The sequence below is a fragment of the Vulpes lagopus genome, chromosome 6 (assembly GCF_018345385.1).
Source record: "Vulpes lagopus strain Blue_001 chromosome 6, ASM1834538v1, whole genome shotgun sequence".
Lineage (NCBI taxonomy): Eukaryota > Metazoa > Chordata > Mammalia > Carnivora > Canidae > Vulpes > Vulpes lagopus.
Genome location: NC_054829.1, coordinates 89,697,956 through 89,715,684, shown reverse-complemented (window position 1 = coordinate 89,715,684; position 17,729 = coordinate 89,697,956). Strand labels below are relative to the sequence as shown.

At 34.8% G+C, this 17,729-nt stretch overlaps 1 protein-coding gene across 5 annotated transcripts in view; it reads right to left on the bottom strand.

Moving 5' to 3' along the window:
• CCSER1 (coiled-coil serine rich protein 1) overlaps window positions 1-17,729 on the bottom strand; it is an 880,050-nt gene that overhangs the window by 228,312 nt on the left and 634,009 nt on the right. The window lies entirely within an intron of this gene.

Sequence of the window (17,729 nt, the reverse complement as noted above, 5' to 3'; positions counted from 1 at the left end):
AATATTTTTACTATGTGGGCAAATTTCTAGGATGTATTTGGCAGGATGATCTCTTGAATTAGAAATCATATTGATGTGTAGAATTAACTGGATTTTAATAGTCTTGATTTTTCAAATCAGATTATTCCATTAACCTGTAGGCTAATGTAACCAATTTAAGCTTGTGCTTAAAGATTTATTTATTTTAGAGAGAGAGAGTGAGGTGGGGAGGGGCAGAGGGAGAGAGTCTTAAGCAAACTCTCTCTTCACTGCAGAGCCTGATGCCGGGCTCAATCTCATGACCCTGAGATTATGACCTGAGCTGAAACTGAGAGTCAGACTAATCTTGTGCTTATTTACATGCATATTGTTCATTAATAGGAAACTATATACTTTAATAATTACATCTTCTTTTTCTCATTCAAGCACAATTTTAGGACTTAAATTCAATTCTATTTTTTAAATTAAATTCTATTATTTCTAAACTCAGTAATTATTTATAAATATGGAACTCATATGGGGTAGATTAAAGATGGCTACAAATCTCTTGCTACTATTTCTACTGAAAGATGGAGGCCAATGCTCTCTCCTTGGATCTAGTCTGGTTTTATTGTTTGACCAATAGGATATCATGGAATTATCTACATGACTTCCAGGACTGGATAAGAAAAGGCCTTTCAGCTTCCACAACTGGTCTCTTAGAATGATCCTTTCAGAAAGTAGAAAAAAATGAGTGGAAATATCAGAAAGGGAGACAGAACATGAGAGACTCCTAACTCTGGGAAACGAACTAGGGGTGGTGGAAGGGGAGGTGGGCGGGGGGTGGGGGTGACTGGGTGACAGGCACTGAGGTGGGCACTTGACGGGATGAGCACTGGGTGTTATTCTATATGTTGGCAAATTGAACACCAATAAAAAAAAATTTATACATATGTATAAAAAGAATGCTCCTTTCTTAGGTTATTCCTTGCAGAAAGAACCCCACAGGCAAGCTGAAAAGTAAAACCACATGCACTTCTTTTGACAGCCCCCTAAGAGCTGTGAAAGGATACCTGGCTTTAATTGCCAGCCATGACAGTGAGCCATCTCACACATCTACCCAGTGGAACTTTTAGGTGATAGAAGCCCACACCGATACCTCACCTTAACTGCCTAACTTGAATTATTCCCAAATTCCTGACCTGCAAAATTGTGAACAAATAAAATTCTTATTTTAAGCCACTGATTTCGGGGTGACTTTTTAGACACTGTAGCACATGTGGACAAACTCCAAATTATTAGAATTAGAATTAGTATAAATTATGACTCATTATAGTCACATAAAATGTATGCAGCTAGTTTTGAAATAAAATATTTTGTGATTTAATTTATGACATATGTGATTTAAGTTATAGTTTAAATAGTGCACTTTTCAAATAGCTGATTTCATGCAAGAAAGGAAGATTTATGTCCTTATTGCATAAATTACTAGAGAATCAGACAAACATATAAAAATAGCTTACAAATTATCTTATTCTTGTACTGTTATTTGATAAATTTGGAAAGTTAGAGCCAGATACCCAGATACTTGGGTAATTTGTTCCAAATTCAGTTAGCTGACTTCAGTCCCATATATTCTATAATTCATTTTTGCCTAGAATTAGAACCAACTCATTGTTTCAGACTTTTATATAAACAGAAATCAAGTGCCCAAAAAGGCAAGTAGAATCTATAAATCATTTTAAAAATGATCTTATGCTAAAATTAGAAACATAGGTTAAAAATCATGTAATTTCTAACTCACATACTTCTACATAATTCTGCAGGTAAAATTATCACCATAATTCTGGACTACTAGTTACAAACATATATCAAAATTGGTATTGAGTCACCATGACTCTATTGATAAACCTCAGGTTTTCTCTCTGGAGGGCTTTACTTTATGATTTATAAGTTATTTTCTCATTCTTGTAAACAAGAGTTTACAAGATTTAAAAAAATGAAAGAAACAACTCTATCAGACAAAACAAGAACAGAGTATTATGAACAAGTGGAAAAAGAAAAGAAAGAAACAGGAATATGGTAGGAGAGAACAGCAGGGCAGAGATTAGAAAACACAGAAATGTATGATAATTGACAGTGCGTTTTTCAGCTCTCCCTAAATAACTGACCTCATATGATTCTTATGTTAACTGAGCTTTAGAGTACTATGCTATCTGCAATACCTGAGTAGCTAGAGAGGTAAAGCTCTATAGGCATATAGTCATCTGAACAGGAGCATAAGAGAAATTGCTTTTCTAATATTGAAAATGAAGTCAATAAAAACACCATTCTAATTATTTAGTTTAAAATAATTGAAAAATTATAAATCGTTTCAACATTAATAATGCTACATGATGAAAAGTTTTCTTTCTACATTGAATTAAACTTGACACAGTGGTATATTGGCTGTATTTTCAAGCAATCAAAGAAGAGACTTTGGATATCAGCATAATCTTTTCATTTGCAAGTGTTACTCTTAAGAAATATTAAGACTTCTTACTGATTTCACTCAAAAGATAATGATAACAATACCTAATATTTGTATAGGGGGCTTTATAATTTGTAAAACAGATGTTATGTGCAGAATTTCTTTTTGCTATCAGAGTATTTCCTGACCAGTTACTGGGAAAAATGGTACACTGCTGGATAAGTAAGGGCTTTAGGCATAAAAATGAAGCAGAAAAGGCAAGAGTAGCAAAGGTCAAACAAAAGGATACCATTAATAATAATACTAAGACCTTTAGGTTGTTTTCATTAGTCTCTCAACAAAATTTGTTGTATTCCTACATTTTTTGGAATTGTTAAGGACATTAACTTCACTGAGAAATCTGCTAGGATTTTAAAACAGTTCCATGAGACTATGGGTTTGTTATTACTAACTTGTTAGAAGCTCTTAGATTTATCAAAGTAAATAAATTAATTACATTAATAAAAAACCTGTATTGCATAACTCTTTTAATGTACTTTATCTTATTTTTTTCTATACAGTAAGTGAACAGAATATGTTAATCTAAGTCATAATCCTTATAAAAATATTTACTCAAAGTTATTACTATTCTGTTATTTGCTTCATCCAATATTTTTTGAAGGGTGCTGGTTAAAAGTAAAATTAAATTTTTTTTTATTTCATTTTCCAAAGCCTTCTTAAAATGACTGTATTCTGTAGGCATAACGATGAAAAATAAGTTTCCAGGGTCATAGAATGAGTTCGTAAGCATGCCAAATTAGTTTTCTGATCTCCTAAATCCTTGGGTTTCATCAAAATCATTATGAACTCCACTTAAGATACAAATGTCTTATAAACTAATCAACAAAGAGCTTCTGAGCAAAGACAATTAACAAATAATAAAGTAGTATTAATTTATATTGTCTCATTAACCTTGCTTGATACAAAATTCTTGGGGAAAAATTATCCTTAAGAGATCTTAAAATTCTCTGATACCAGCACTTTTTTTTCTTCACAGAAGACAGACATAATTGTCATATGATACCTGTATTTTTTAAATAAGGTAAGTGATTGTGACTCTTCCCACAACATTGATTTTATAAGAAAGAAAAATGAAATAGTTAGAAATACCCTATTAAACACTCCTTTCTCTTATGAAGTCATGCTTGCTTGCTTCTCATGTTTTACTTTTATAATTATTATTTTTAAAGTAGGCTTCATGCCCAGTTTGGGGCTCAAACTCATGACCTTGAGATCAAGAGTTGCATGTTCCACCAAATGAGCCAGCCAGGCACCTCTTGCTTTTCATGCTTTAAATAAGAAATAGAGGGCCTTTTATCCTTTAACATCCTGAATGAAGTAAGAGAATTATGTTTGAACATAACTACAAGTTTAGTTTTTGAGAAGGAAAAGTAACCAAAGACAATGAACACATCCCATTCCGTACCCAGAAGTATGTAACACAGTTGTTTTATTTTCATTTTGTTTAAAATGCTATCCTGAACATGTTTTAAGGCCTTGGTTAGAAGCCAGTTAGATCCCCTTCTTGAACAACTAATTAAATCCACATTCCAAATACTTCCCTTATTGGGCCCTCAAATTTTAGGGCCATTATGTACCAGCCCTATCAAAAAAGGTACCAGGCAACTAGGGTCAGCTCCTCTCTGTCCCAGAGCTCTTGAAATTATTCAATTTAACCAATCCCTAGGGAACCTTGGAAATCTAGCTAATCTCATGCAGTTTGCCATACATAAATTACCCCTAGAGCTGGAGTTTGCTGTAAACTCTGTAGCCTGAGAGCAACTTCCCGCATGGCCCTGCTTGGCAGCCGTGTCTCACTGGGAGATTTAAGTAAGAGAGATCTACATTTCATCTGAGTGTCAACGTGTTGCCTCTCTATCCAAAACATTTTTAAATATCATAAAAAAATAGTGCTGGAAGGTCTGGCCACAGGTAGTGGGCACCTTCTGCCATTCCCTGGGACAAGGGAGTTGGGTCAGCTCTTGGGCCCTGGACATTTATGCTGCCTTCAGACAGACAGGAGTGCAGTATGAATAATATTGGGCACTGGTTGGCAATACATATGCATCTTTTGCATAGTAAAGGGAGAATAAAAGCATTCTAGTTTTATATGTTAATAGAGTAAAAACTAGAGAGGAAAGATATCCCTAATTTAGTCGATCCTAAAAAAAGATATGCAGCTTCTGTTTTATAGGGTGTTGAATTGTGACAATAATGAAGAATACAGATTAAATAATGTTTTAGGGTGGTTTTTCAGGGATTCAAGACTAATTGTAGAATTCTGGGGAGAAAAAAAAAGGCAAAAAGTTCAACGCCGCGCTACAAAGGAATCGTGGATAATGTGACTCAATTTAAGCACTGGTTTCAGGCAGTCTGAGAGGTCACAAAATTAAGCTGCAAAAAAGCAATGAATATTAGCTGATGCTACAGATCACAGCTACAAAACATAAACCCGTATTAGACAGTAAGGAAATGAAAAAAGGTCATGCTTTGTTCTTTTTTAGAGCACTAATGGATAGCAACGACATACATAGTGGTGTCTTCAAATACTCATTATATGTATGTTGTAAAGCAGGAGTCTTTTAAGATGGCATATACATGAATTTGGAATAAGTAGCCTTTTCAACTTATGAAATAGATATACTTTTGAATGTCTGCTTATGTAGCAAATGCCTGAATACTGTGCCTAGCTATATAATTAACTTCCATATAAAACAAAATGTTTGGCTTAAATATTCTATAAATTGAAAAGTGCTCAGAAGTTTTAGATTATCATTAAAACACTAAACTATCCTAAAAGCTATTACCTAATAAAGGAGAAAACCCTACAAATCTAGCAATGTTTTCTTGTTACCTATTGCTATCTTTCCTTCAAGAGACAAGATTGCATCTGAATGTTGTGACCTTGCACAAATCAATTACTGATAATAAAAGTACAATTTATTGAAATTCTGAAATAATAAATGTTTTTCATGCATTGTCAGTGGATATTCACATTTTTGCCGGGAGGGTGGTATTAACTACATTTTTTTTAATGTTTTAACAACTTTCTTACACCAAAAAAACTAAAAAAAACAACGACTAAATAAACCCAAGTCTGCATTAACAGAAAACCAGCGAATCTCACTAGCATTCTGCACTACTTTTGGAGAGTTTCAATTTCCCTCATAAAATGGGGATCATGGTATGTATTTTTCCCACAATGATTTACTCACATATATATAAAAGAAACAACCACAATTAGGTATGATAGGCAGAATGTCTAAAAGAGCAATCCCAAATTTGTCCTGCCCTCATCTCCAGAATCTATGAACATATCACTCCGGTGGTTATATTATGTTCTACAGTACAGCTGACCTTAAAATAGGGTGATGATCTGGGTTGGCCTAATCTAGACACATGAGGCAGAAGTCAGGTATATTCCAAGTGTGGTAAGAACTTGACTCACGACTGATATTTTGAGGGTTGAAAGGGCTGTGTGAGATGGGATATCATAAGAAGAACAAGGAAATGGGACCTCAAATCTTCAGTGCCAAGGAAGTGAATTCTTCCAAAATAAGGGATGGGCTGGAAAAACTCTCTGAAGCTCCTAAGGAGGACAACTGGATGGTACCTTAATTTCAGCTTTGTGAGACTCTGATAAAAGACTTATAAGTGTTTTTTTTTTAAGTCATCAAGTTGCATAAACAAATACAAATACATATACAAATACAGAGACTAAGGTCATAGAATTAGAGAAAGTTTTTTTGAGAAAGAAGTATCTAACCAGAATCTCAATGGTCAGAAGAATTAGTAAATAAAGAAAGGGAAGCATTTTCCAAGCAAATATAGGATGATGAGAATTTCTGAAGTAAAGGAAACCATTGTAAGAGCTCAGGGAACAAATATTTTAGTGTAATGGTATGGAGAGGTATACACTGGCAAGAAGACACAATTCAGAACCAAATCATGAAAATCATTTGTGCCACAATAATAAGTTGTTTTATTCAGAAGGCTTTGATGTATCAATAAAGAATTTTAATCCATGGAAGAGTATGATCAGATTTAAATTTACACAGTTTACTGTAGGTAGGATATGGAAGACAGGCTAGATGGGACAAAGACCAAAAGACAAAGAGATAGGGGGCTGGTTTAATGATCTAGTAGTTAAACTAAGACAGGGCTGTGGGAATAGTTTTGCAAGCTATTTAGAAGGTGGGCTCTACCAGATATGGGCAGCATGGGAGGCACAGATGAGAGAGGAAAGGGTCAAGGATGACACGAAGTTGTCTGGAAGATGTATGGGGTAAATGCAAGTGCCACTCATTTTTTGTTGACTCCATTTCCAAACAAGGAGGGATAAGTTAGAAATACAGGGAAAGAACAAATAATTAAGGGAAGGAAATCCTTCAAGTGTTAAGAGATGAGATTCACTACATGGGAGGAGGTATGAGTTTCAAGTAGGCAGAGAAGTATCCATGAACACAAGGAAATGAAATAATCTTCTGTTGATAGTGTTTCAATGATAAAGGATCCTCCTTCTAAACAACTTTAATTATGTAATAGTCTACTAAGGATTGAATATGTTCCCTCAAAATTCATATGCTGAAGTACTAACCCCTAGAACCTCAGAACATGACCTTGTTTGGAAATGGAGTCATTGCAGATGTAATTGGTTAAAATGAGAGTATATTAGAGTAAGCCCTTACTTCAATATGACTGATGCCTATAAAAAGGAGAAATTTGGTCACAGAGAAATGTACATGAGGAAAATACCATGTGAAGATTGGAGTGTGTGTTGTCACAAACCAAGAGGCTACCAGAAGCTAGCTGAGCGACCTGGGGCAAATCGTTCCCTAGCATCTTCAAAGGGAGCACAGTCTTGCTGACACTTTAATCTCAGAATTGAGCTTTCAGAACTGAGACAACACATTTCTGTTGCTTAAGCTACATGGTTGGTGGTACTTTATTATAGCATCCTTAGGAAACCAACACGTAGATGTAGTTTTCAATTGCTACACCTTCTTTCAGATTATATATAAGTAATTGAGTTTATATATAATTTTGCAATAATTAATAAATGAGCAAATAGAAAGAAGTAGAAAAGGATAGAAAAAAGAGAGTACATAAACCATGATCTTTCTCTACCATGTCTCTTACCTTCAAAGTTATCCAAATGCTGATTCTTACTTCTAACATGGGATAATATTAAATAAAATGAGGGGTTATTAGCATATCTAAAAAACTATATATACATATATATATATAGTTTTATTTATTTCTTCAGGCTCTTAACATAAAACACTCTTATCTGCCTATTTAGTCACTACTTGATTCTTGAACAAGTAAGGGGTGTAGATATCTACTTAAGTCTGTATCTGTAGCAGTAGTTTTGCCTTCAGTCACAATCATTTAAGTGAACACAATCACTGTTGTGGACTTTTGTGCAGAATTCGAGGGCAGCCACCACCACACAATTAGGGAGCACCACCACATTTTCGTAACTTGACACAGATCAAAATGATCAAAATGTTTTAGACAAGTTAGTCTCATCAAAGTCAAATTTACTTTGACCACTAATCAGTATGTGAAATTAACAGAGATATCACTGTTCAAATTCCTTTCCATATAATATAAAAATGTAGTAAGAATAATGTTACCTTTAGGCATGGGGGGGTGTAAATAAATGCCCTGATACTCATACCCCATCCTCATTCTATCTGAGTGTTGCTGGTTGAAAAGAAAAAGAAAAGGAAAGAAAAAAGAAGAGATTGAAAAGAAAAAGAAAAGGAAAGAAAAAAAGAAGAGAAAAGAAAAGAAAGGAGAATAGAAAACCTCTGATGATTGACAATTAGTGGCCATACCATAGATATCCATTATTATAAGGTCAAAATATCAAAAGCAACCACAAGTATGCAGTAATTAAAGAATTGTTATTAAATGATGGTAAATCTATCCAACAAAATATGCCACTTTGAGAAAGGCTAATTACAGAGTCTATATGGTAACATGAAAAATATACCTTTAAACTTAAACCTAGTTTTAAATTAAATCTAAATATTTATTCAAAAGTATTTAGCAATCATGTAACCTGCTGAATCTATGGCACATATGGTATACCCTCAGAATAAGTCTATTCAAGTGAAAATATCCCAGGACCAAAAAAAGAAATCCAAAACAATGAGAGATCTTCAGTCACATATCTTGAACATAGTTACTAGAACACATAGTTCACAACAATAACTTTTATTATTATACTATTCTCTTCTATCAGTTTCCCAAAGACACTTCAGCAGTTCTCCTAAGTGTCCTACAGAACTTACTTAGGTACCACGTGTCCTTCTTCCAGCCCAACTTCCCTTCTGATTCTGAATCATAAGAACTCTTGAGAATGTGTCTGATAAGGAACTCCGTCATCAGAGGGTAAAGAGGAAAAGAACTTAAGTAAAGAGCTAAATTATTATTTTTTTTAGACTTTAAAAAAATGTATTTGAGAGAGAATGCATGAGCAAAGGGGAGAACCAGAGGGAGAGGAAGAAGCTGACTCCCTGCTGAGCAGGGAGTCCTACCATGGGACCGGATCCCAGACTCTGTGATCATGACCTGAGCCTGAGCCAAGGCAGACAGTTATTCTGAGCCATAAAAGCACCCCCACACCCAAATTATTTTTAATGAATAGAGAAAAGGCAACTTTAAAAATTACATAAATACCCTCCTCCAGCACCACAAAATTAAAGCTCTGTGAATGTTTACTAGACACTAAAAACATGGAGTAAAAAGAATAAATTATAAGCACCTGCAGGGAAAGAATGGTGTCTTTGAATCCTTTTGATATGAAGTACTCTTTATACAGAAGAAAGCAGTAAGTGTTTTGTTAATTAAACTTAAGAAAGTATACAAGAACTATTCAAAAAGATGTTATTGTAAATCTATTAAAATGGTAAGATTGTAAAGAAAATAAATGGCAACTTATGGAAGTATACAACTTGAACATACAGTTTTAAATGGCATCGGACTGGGATTTATTTAGAAAGCAATATATTTAAAGGTGAATGGTACCTTATTTCTGTCAATAATTGTCAAGTTATTTTGCTTGAACACAGAAATTGTAGTTGTAATTCATGAAGTCTTTATTCTGAACCTGTCACATTGAGAGATTTGCACTTTAATGGTATTATATTATCTTGAAAATAATAGACCTTTCTGTTCACTTTAACTATGGATTTAAATGATTTCTGTTCTTCTATTGCTACTTTAATTTTATCCAGCTGGGCAATGCCTAATGTCATAAGAAGAGAGGCAGTCAAGTCACAGGATTATAACATAATAAGAAGAAAAGAAAAGAACGGAAAGAAAAGAAAAAGGCAAGAAACAGAAAGAAAAGAAAAGCTATGTTTTAAAGGAAGCCAATAGCAAAGTACATGGATAGCAAACTAGATAGGTAGTTTTCAACAATGGGTGAAGGAAGACTTTACCTAAATCATCTAGGGAGTATTTAAAAGATTTACAGTCTTTTCCTCCCCCAGTTTACCTTGTGAGGTTTATGAGACTCAATTGCAGGTGTGAGTTGGAATTCCATCTTTTTTTCATTTTTCTAATCTCACTCTTTGGAACACAGTGCTATTGAAAATCAGTTGAAAAAGGATGATCATTAGAGTATATAAAACAAGCATATGCATTTATGACAACAGGTATAATTTTGCTTCTTATAATCAGTGTTCCATGCATTGGCCCTACATAGCAAACACTTTCCATTACCTAGGATGACGGAGGAAAGGATAAGTTTTCCATGAATTACTCAATTAGGTTTATATAAAATCGTGAGTAGTATGGGAAAGGTTACATATTTATTCACTAATATTCACAATACTGGTAGAAGAAAGAAGCCCTCTAAAGTGTAGTAACTTTTAGCTTATATTTTCTCTATTAGTTCTGGTTTAGTCCTTAAACTGGATTAAGTTTCTACTTTCCTAAGACAAACATAACAACAAACAAAAACTTTGTCTTTCTGACTTTCTCTTCTTTTGATTAAGAGATTTCTGGAAGAGCAACTACACTATAGAATCCATACCCTCATTTGCAAGTTAGCCTTAAATAAATAATTGTCCAAGCTTCTTGCCTCTGAAAACTGGTTTCCACTGCAGTAACTTAATTAAAAGTGCTCTCATCAGTGGTAAGTAAAAACATTTTTTTTAGTCCTCAGCCTGATCTAAGCTTTAGATTTGGCAATACAAAAATCCCTTTTTAAAAATATCTCTTCCTCTTATTGGACTTCTGCACATTTTCTCCTCAGCTACTTTTCGAACTCCTTAATAGATTTCATTTCACTTTGTTCTTTAAAAGTTCATACTTTCCAGGTTTCTATCTGAAGACCTCACCCATTTCCCCTTAAATGTTTTACCTCAACAACTTACTGTATTAGCAATTACCTACAAACTAATGGTTCCAGATTTATTATCAATCTCCTTTCTCTCCTCCCCAGTCTTCTGAAATCTTGTGCCAGATTTCTAACTACTTTCTGGAGATTTGCCCCTTGTTATGTTCCAGGTGTGTCTGACTCAAACTTTCACATCTAAAATCTTCATCCCAGAGGGCAACATATAATTTCTCCTATAATCCTGGTATCAATTAATAACATCACTTCTCCTATAACTTGATCAAGAAACTTGATTCATTCTTGACTTCTTTTATCACAAGTATTTCACTCCATATCTTGCTGGCATGGTTTCTGGTCAGATGTCCGTTGTAATTCTCTCTCTTTTTCTCTCTTGGTAAGATATTTTCTTTCTCTGGTGTTTTTCAAGATCTCTCTATTTTTGGCTGTCTGCAGCTTCAAAATGGTGGGTATAAGTGCAGAGTTTTTATACTTCTTGCTTGGAATTCTCTGAGTTCCACGAATCTGTGGTTTGATAGATTCATTCATTTTGAAAAAAGGTTTTGGCCACAATTTAAACATCCCTTCTGCTCCATTCTCTCTTCTTCTAGTACTTCAATTATGCACATGTTAAGCTTCTAGTATTCCAGTTATGCACAGAGTTCTTAGATATTGCTATTTTGTTTCTATTCCCTTCTTGATTTGTGTTTCATTTGACCTATCTTCAAGCTCACGAATTGCTTCCTTGGCGGTGTCTAATTTACTAATGAGCCAGTCAAAGGAGTTTTTCATTTATGTCAATTTCTAGCATTCATTTTCTTAGAGTTTCCATTTCTCTGCTTACATTGCCCATTTGTTCTTGCATGTTGTTTATTTTCCCCATTAAAGCTCTTAATATACTAACTACAATTATTTTTAATTTCCTCTATGATAATTTTAAAATCTGTGTTTATATGAATTTAGTTCTGTTGCTTACTTTTTCTTATCTTTTTTTCTTGCCTTTCAGCATATCTCGTAATTTGTTAGAAAGCTGGAGGTGGGGCAGCCCAGATGGCTTAGTGGTTTAGTGCTGCCTTCAGCCCAGGTTGTGATCCTGGAGTCCCGGGATTAAGTCTCATGTCAGGCTCCCTGAACAGAGCCTGCTTCTCCCTCTGCCTGTGTCTCTGCCTCTCTCTGTCTCTGTCTCTGTCTCTCATGAATGAATGAATGAATGAATGAATGAATAAATAAATAAATAAATAAAATCATTAAAAAAAAAGCTGGAGGTGATGTATCGAGTAATAATAACTGAAATAAATAGTGTGAGTTTTTGTTAGTTTTGCTAAAAGTTGGGCTGTGTTTAATGTTTGATCTAGCTGTAGGTCCCAGAGGCCTCAGATTCCTTAACTATCCTTTCTTTTGTCTCCTCTGCTGTCTACTCTAAGACCTCCTTATAGAGTCTGTGTCTTGTGTTCTTTCAGCTATAATCCAGTGTACCCTGGAACATTGTTGATGTAATTGTAAGGAGTTGGAGTATATTCTATAATCTTATGATTAAATATCAGTCTTTTAGCAGGCCTGTGTCTCTGGGATGACTGTGATCTTCACAAGGCTTTCTTAACTTTATTCTCCCTTCTCAGGCAAGACAGGAAGAAGGATAGAGAGAGCTAGAATTGGTTAAGTGCCCTTCCCTCTCCTAGGTGTATAAAGTTTTTTGTTTAGAGAGCAGGCCTTTGTTATGGAAAATGTACTGGGCATATTTCAAAGAGTTCTTTATCTGCCTCTCTGCCAAAACACAACAGGAGTTTATATTGGTTCTTCACCATGAGAACCCAGTGGGAATTTGAAAGGTAAGAGACATTCAGGGGTGTGCTCTCTCTTAAAAATGTGGCCCCCAGGAGTTTCATATTGTCAAGCTAGTCTACACATAGCTTCCAGTAATTCATCAAAATTACCATTTAAGTGTTCCTACCTGTGTAGAGCTTTAGTGGCCTCTGTTCCATGTAAATTGATTTTGGTAGTGATTCTCTATATTTGTGGTGTTAATTTGTTCAGTGGCCTTATTTCTTTGCTAAGTCCAAGAAAAGTTGTTGATTTTCAGTTTGTTCAGCTTGTGTTGTTGTTGCAAAAAAGAGAAGTGATGCCTTCCAAGCTCCTTATCTGTTGTAACTGAAACCACAAGTCCCTATCGGTGATTTATCTTCTTACTTTCTAAAACCAACTAACAAATGATCCCTTTTCTGACTTGAAAATTCCTTTAACTCATTCCCTTTCTTCAATTCCCATAACCACTGCCTAATTCAGACCTTTCTACCTGGTTAGAATCCTTTAAATGTCTCAGAATTGCTCTCCTTGCCTTTGTTTCAACACTAAAGGAGAGAACCTTAATTGAGTCATTTATGTATATTTATTTCCTTATTACATATAATCTCTTTGAGGCTAGAAACCATATTTTATCTTTGCACATCACAAATCATCTAGTCCAGTAGCTTTCACAGAGGAAGAGTTCAGTAAATATCAATGAAATGAATGGATAGATGGGCAAATTATCTACTATCCTATGCACTGTTAATGCTTTAGTAGAAAAAAATTAGGCTGAAACTTGAAGTTAAAATTGATTTTTTTCCCTTAGATTAGTCCAGAAATTCTTTAAGAAAAGATATTTTGCCCACAAATGTATTCCATTAATGATGCAAGTAGCTGTCTCCTGGTGGTACTCTAATTACCAATTTAATGAAGGCAGGACAGGAAATGTGCTATATAATCAGTACTCTGGAGAGTATATATATATATATATATATATATATATATATATATATATTCCTGGACAATTCATGCCATATGATCAAGAAAGTATTTATCAGGAAATAATTTTACTGCCGTTCGCAGCGTTAAAGCCATCAAGGAGAATGCTTTATAATAGAAATGTTCTTTCTCTTATTTTTGTTGCCATATCCGGCATTTAACACATTGTTTTGGTTTTCACCATTCTCTTCAATATGATTTTAAGTTTTCTGTAAGGTACATCACAATCATTACTCTATGCTTCATAAGTAAATTGAAATAGAAAATAGAAATAGAAAAAATAAGTGGCTTGCTCAAGGCAAACATAAAAGTTATCAAAAGAGCTAAAACAAAACACTGTCAAATATTTCAATAACAAAACTCATGATTTCATACTTACAGACAATAGTATAGAAAACTGAGAAAAGTGCAGTCATTTTTAGTCTTGGCTAAAGCCAAGATTGCCCAATACATGTAAAGATATTTTTTTAATGAGAACAGAAAAAATTCTGCAAAACCTCTTGTTTTTAGCCTCATAAGGAAATCAAACAGTTTAACTAATTTTATTTTATTTTTAAAAAGATTTTACTTATTTATTGGAGACGAGAGAGAAAGGACAGAGGGAGAGTGAGAGAGAGAAGCAGACTCCCCACTGAGCAGAGAGCTGGATGTGGGGCTTGATCCCAGGATCCTGAGATCATGACTTGAGCTGGAGGCAGATGATAACTGACTGAGCCACCCAGCCTCCCCTAATTTTAATATTCCATATTTTACAGAAAAAATCTTCCAAATTTAACTTCTGCTAAAGTAAGGGAAGACTGCCTACTTAGTTTCATGGGCAATATCTCCATCATTTCATTAGATGTGATTTTACAGAAGACTTATGAATTAGGTGGTATTACTAGGATTTTAAAGGAGACCAGAGTAACTCAGAGAAACCCTGGTAGCCAAGATTCCACAGTCACACATACATTTACAAAGGAGGTTTAGAGACTGCATGTTTGCTGAATGACTGATTTCTGAGTTGAGGTCAATATCTGGTTCTACAGATAATAAACAGTGTTATAAGAAATATTCTCCCAGGACGCCTGGGTGGCTCAGCAGCAGAGCTCTCCCTTTGGCTCAGAGCATAATCCCAGCCCGGGAACAAGTCCCACATTGGGCTCCTTGCATGGAGCCTGCTTTCTCCCTCTGCCTGTGTCTCTGCCTCTCTCTGTGTCTCTCATGAATAAATAAATAAAATATTTTTAAAAAAATACTCTGTTCTAGATTCCAAGAGTTCAAGATTTCTTGAAGATCACACATATTTAGAAATCAGTGGATTTAGGTTATTTTTTAAGGTATGTTAACAAAGTAAAAAGTGAGTAATTCTGTGCAAGGAAACTTCCTGATCATTAGTCTTGCTTCCAGAGCTCCAGAAGTTCAATACTACTCTAGGAGAATCATTTGAATGAATATCAACTTGTAGAAGCCTACTGTCTTTTGACACTTGTCCTTTCAGATGGGAGCTAAGTGGATGGAAAAAGTCCTTCCTCCATGGGCTCCCATTTTCAACTTTTGAATAAATAAAGTCCTGGTGGATAATATGGGCCTCCTTAACTCCTGGTATCCGTTTGGCATTAGTCATGTAAAGTTTTCAGATTTCCCTAGAGCATGTAGCCTCCAAGTACAATAAAAACAAATGACTATATTTGTACTTCTACTATCTCAGGATTTTGCTTATTTTGAGAATCATTAATGAACCTGAAATATTCTCAGAGATCATTTAGATGGGAATCACAAAAGGATAGTGAGGTTTGGCCTTCCTTTTTGGGATTCCTGACCCATGCCTTTTTGGAAAAAAACAAAGATTAGAGAGGCTTGTCCTCCCTGAGTAGTAGACAACATAGACTTCCCAATCCCAACAGGAGACAATGATTAACTAAGTAAGAGGGACTCAGGGGAAGTCAAGTCCTGAGGGCATCTTTATCAATTAGGGTGCTTTTAAGAGTAATAAAAGAGAGCCTTTTAAAAGTAGCTTAAACAGAAAAGATATGTATTATCTCATAAATAAGATAACCAGGGACAGGTGATTCCAGGCTCAGTTAATTCAGCAGCATAGTAACATAATCAAAGACCATGATACTCTCTATGTTAGTTTCATTCATTCTCAAAGGGTAGGCACTAGTTCTTGGGTTTGACCCTTTGCAGTTGTAGGCAGGGCAATACAAATCCAAAAAATGTGCTCTCAGTCAGCTGGATTTAATAGTGGGAAGCATATTTTTCCCTCACAAGTATTATTTTAATCAAAGGCATAATGTTCCCTCTGGCCACACAACCAAGCCAGGGCTTCAGGGGAGTATCAGGCTGCTTTTTTTTTTTTTTTTTTTTTTAAAGCTGGTAGGTTCTATACCAAGGAAGACTGTCTGCATGGGGAGAAAATCAATGAGGTAAGAATTTGACATTGTCAGGCTATATGCCTAGCCTATAGGAAGAGTCTGGCATCAGTTTGCATTCTTATAACTCATTAATTTATTTATTTTTTTATTTTTTAAAGATTTTATCTATCTATTCATGAGGGGGGGGGGAGGGCAGAGACAGGCAGAGGGAGAAGCAGGCTCCATGCAGGGAGCCTGGTGTGGGACTCAATCATGAACTCCAGGATCGTGCCCCAGGCTGAAGGCAGAGCCAAACCGCTGAACCACCCAGGGATCCCATAACTCATTACTCTAAATATCTTTTATTCAGTAGGGTATTTAGAAATAAGAGACTATTAAATGCTAACCATTTGACAAGGATCTGAGAATACAGCAGCCAACAAGATGGAAAAAGAATGCCCATGCCCTTTAGTGCAAGGAACAGAATTATAAAGTATGATAATGTTATGGAAAAGAACTACTAGGTTCTAGAGAAACCCACTTCAGTCTTTTCTGATTAAGTAATGTTTAAGATGAGATCTGAAGGATGATTATAATTTTGTTATGGGAAAAGAAAAATAAAGCATACCTTGACTAGGATAAAAGGAAACACAGAAAGTTCAAGGACATAAAAGATACCTAGTATAGATGAGTATGAAATACAAAGGGACAGAATGGCACTCGATAATGCTGTCCAATCAGCCAAATCATGTGTGCTTCTTATACTTTATATTAAGAACAAGGGGAATGAAGGTTTTCAGACTTTATTTCAAGGGCAAGGGTTTTTAGTAGGGATATAAAATTTAGTAAGGATATTTGCATAAAGCTGGAAGAATGAGGAAATAAAGAGAGGATAAAATTGTAAGAGAGGAAGTGAGGATGACAGGAAGCTACTACAATGCTAGAGGAAAGAGATAATAGCATTTCTGAGTTGCTGGTAGTAGAACTGAATTACAAATTTTGTCCCAAGTCTTCTAAGAAAATGCTCAACTACTGTCTGAAATAGCTTTAACCAGGTATAATGCATCTGATTTAAAAATACATAATTGTAAATTTAAGGCACTGTGGTTTAAGAGTTTTCAAAAGTCAACCAAGAACTTCTAATCTTATACCGAAGAGTAGGAATCTTGAGGAATGCAGAGCTCCCTCTAGCTTATATGTGGTAACCCACATGAAGTTCACTGGTTTCCTTTCAGGAAGAGTGTTCCCTCCCCAAATGTAAGACCGAATATCAGAAACAAAGTACAATCTCTGGGGTGTTGGTTTTGGAAATAAAATGATAGGTTTGTTTTTTAATTTGTTTAGTGTTGGTTTCATTTATTTTTCTACAATAATGTATTTCTAATAATATACTGGCCTTTAATGGAGAATTTGATTACAATAAACTTTGCTTCTTAGATATTTTTACAGCAAGGCTTACAATCATCCAACATGAGATACATATATCCATTCACTCATGCACATCCTACTTTCAAACTAATCTTCTCCAATGTATTTTTCAAATGCTTGAATTGTGTTTCTTTCTATTCAGGAACTTATGAATACAGAGATACAATATACATCTTCTCCCTATCATAGTCTTCCAATTGCCAGTGGCCTGTAAAATACAGATTCAACAAATTAACTTTAGTTAGACCTAAATTTTCTACTTCCTACAGTAGTAACTTCCTAAAGTTACTACTTTAAGCAGCACAGTGTTTAAGATAATATGAGTTATATTGTTATTAGGCAAAAAATGATGCTTATATTT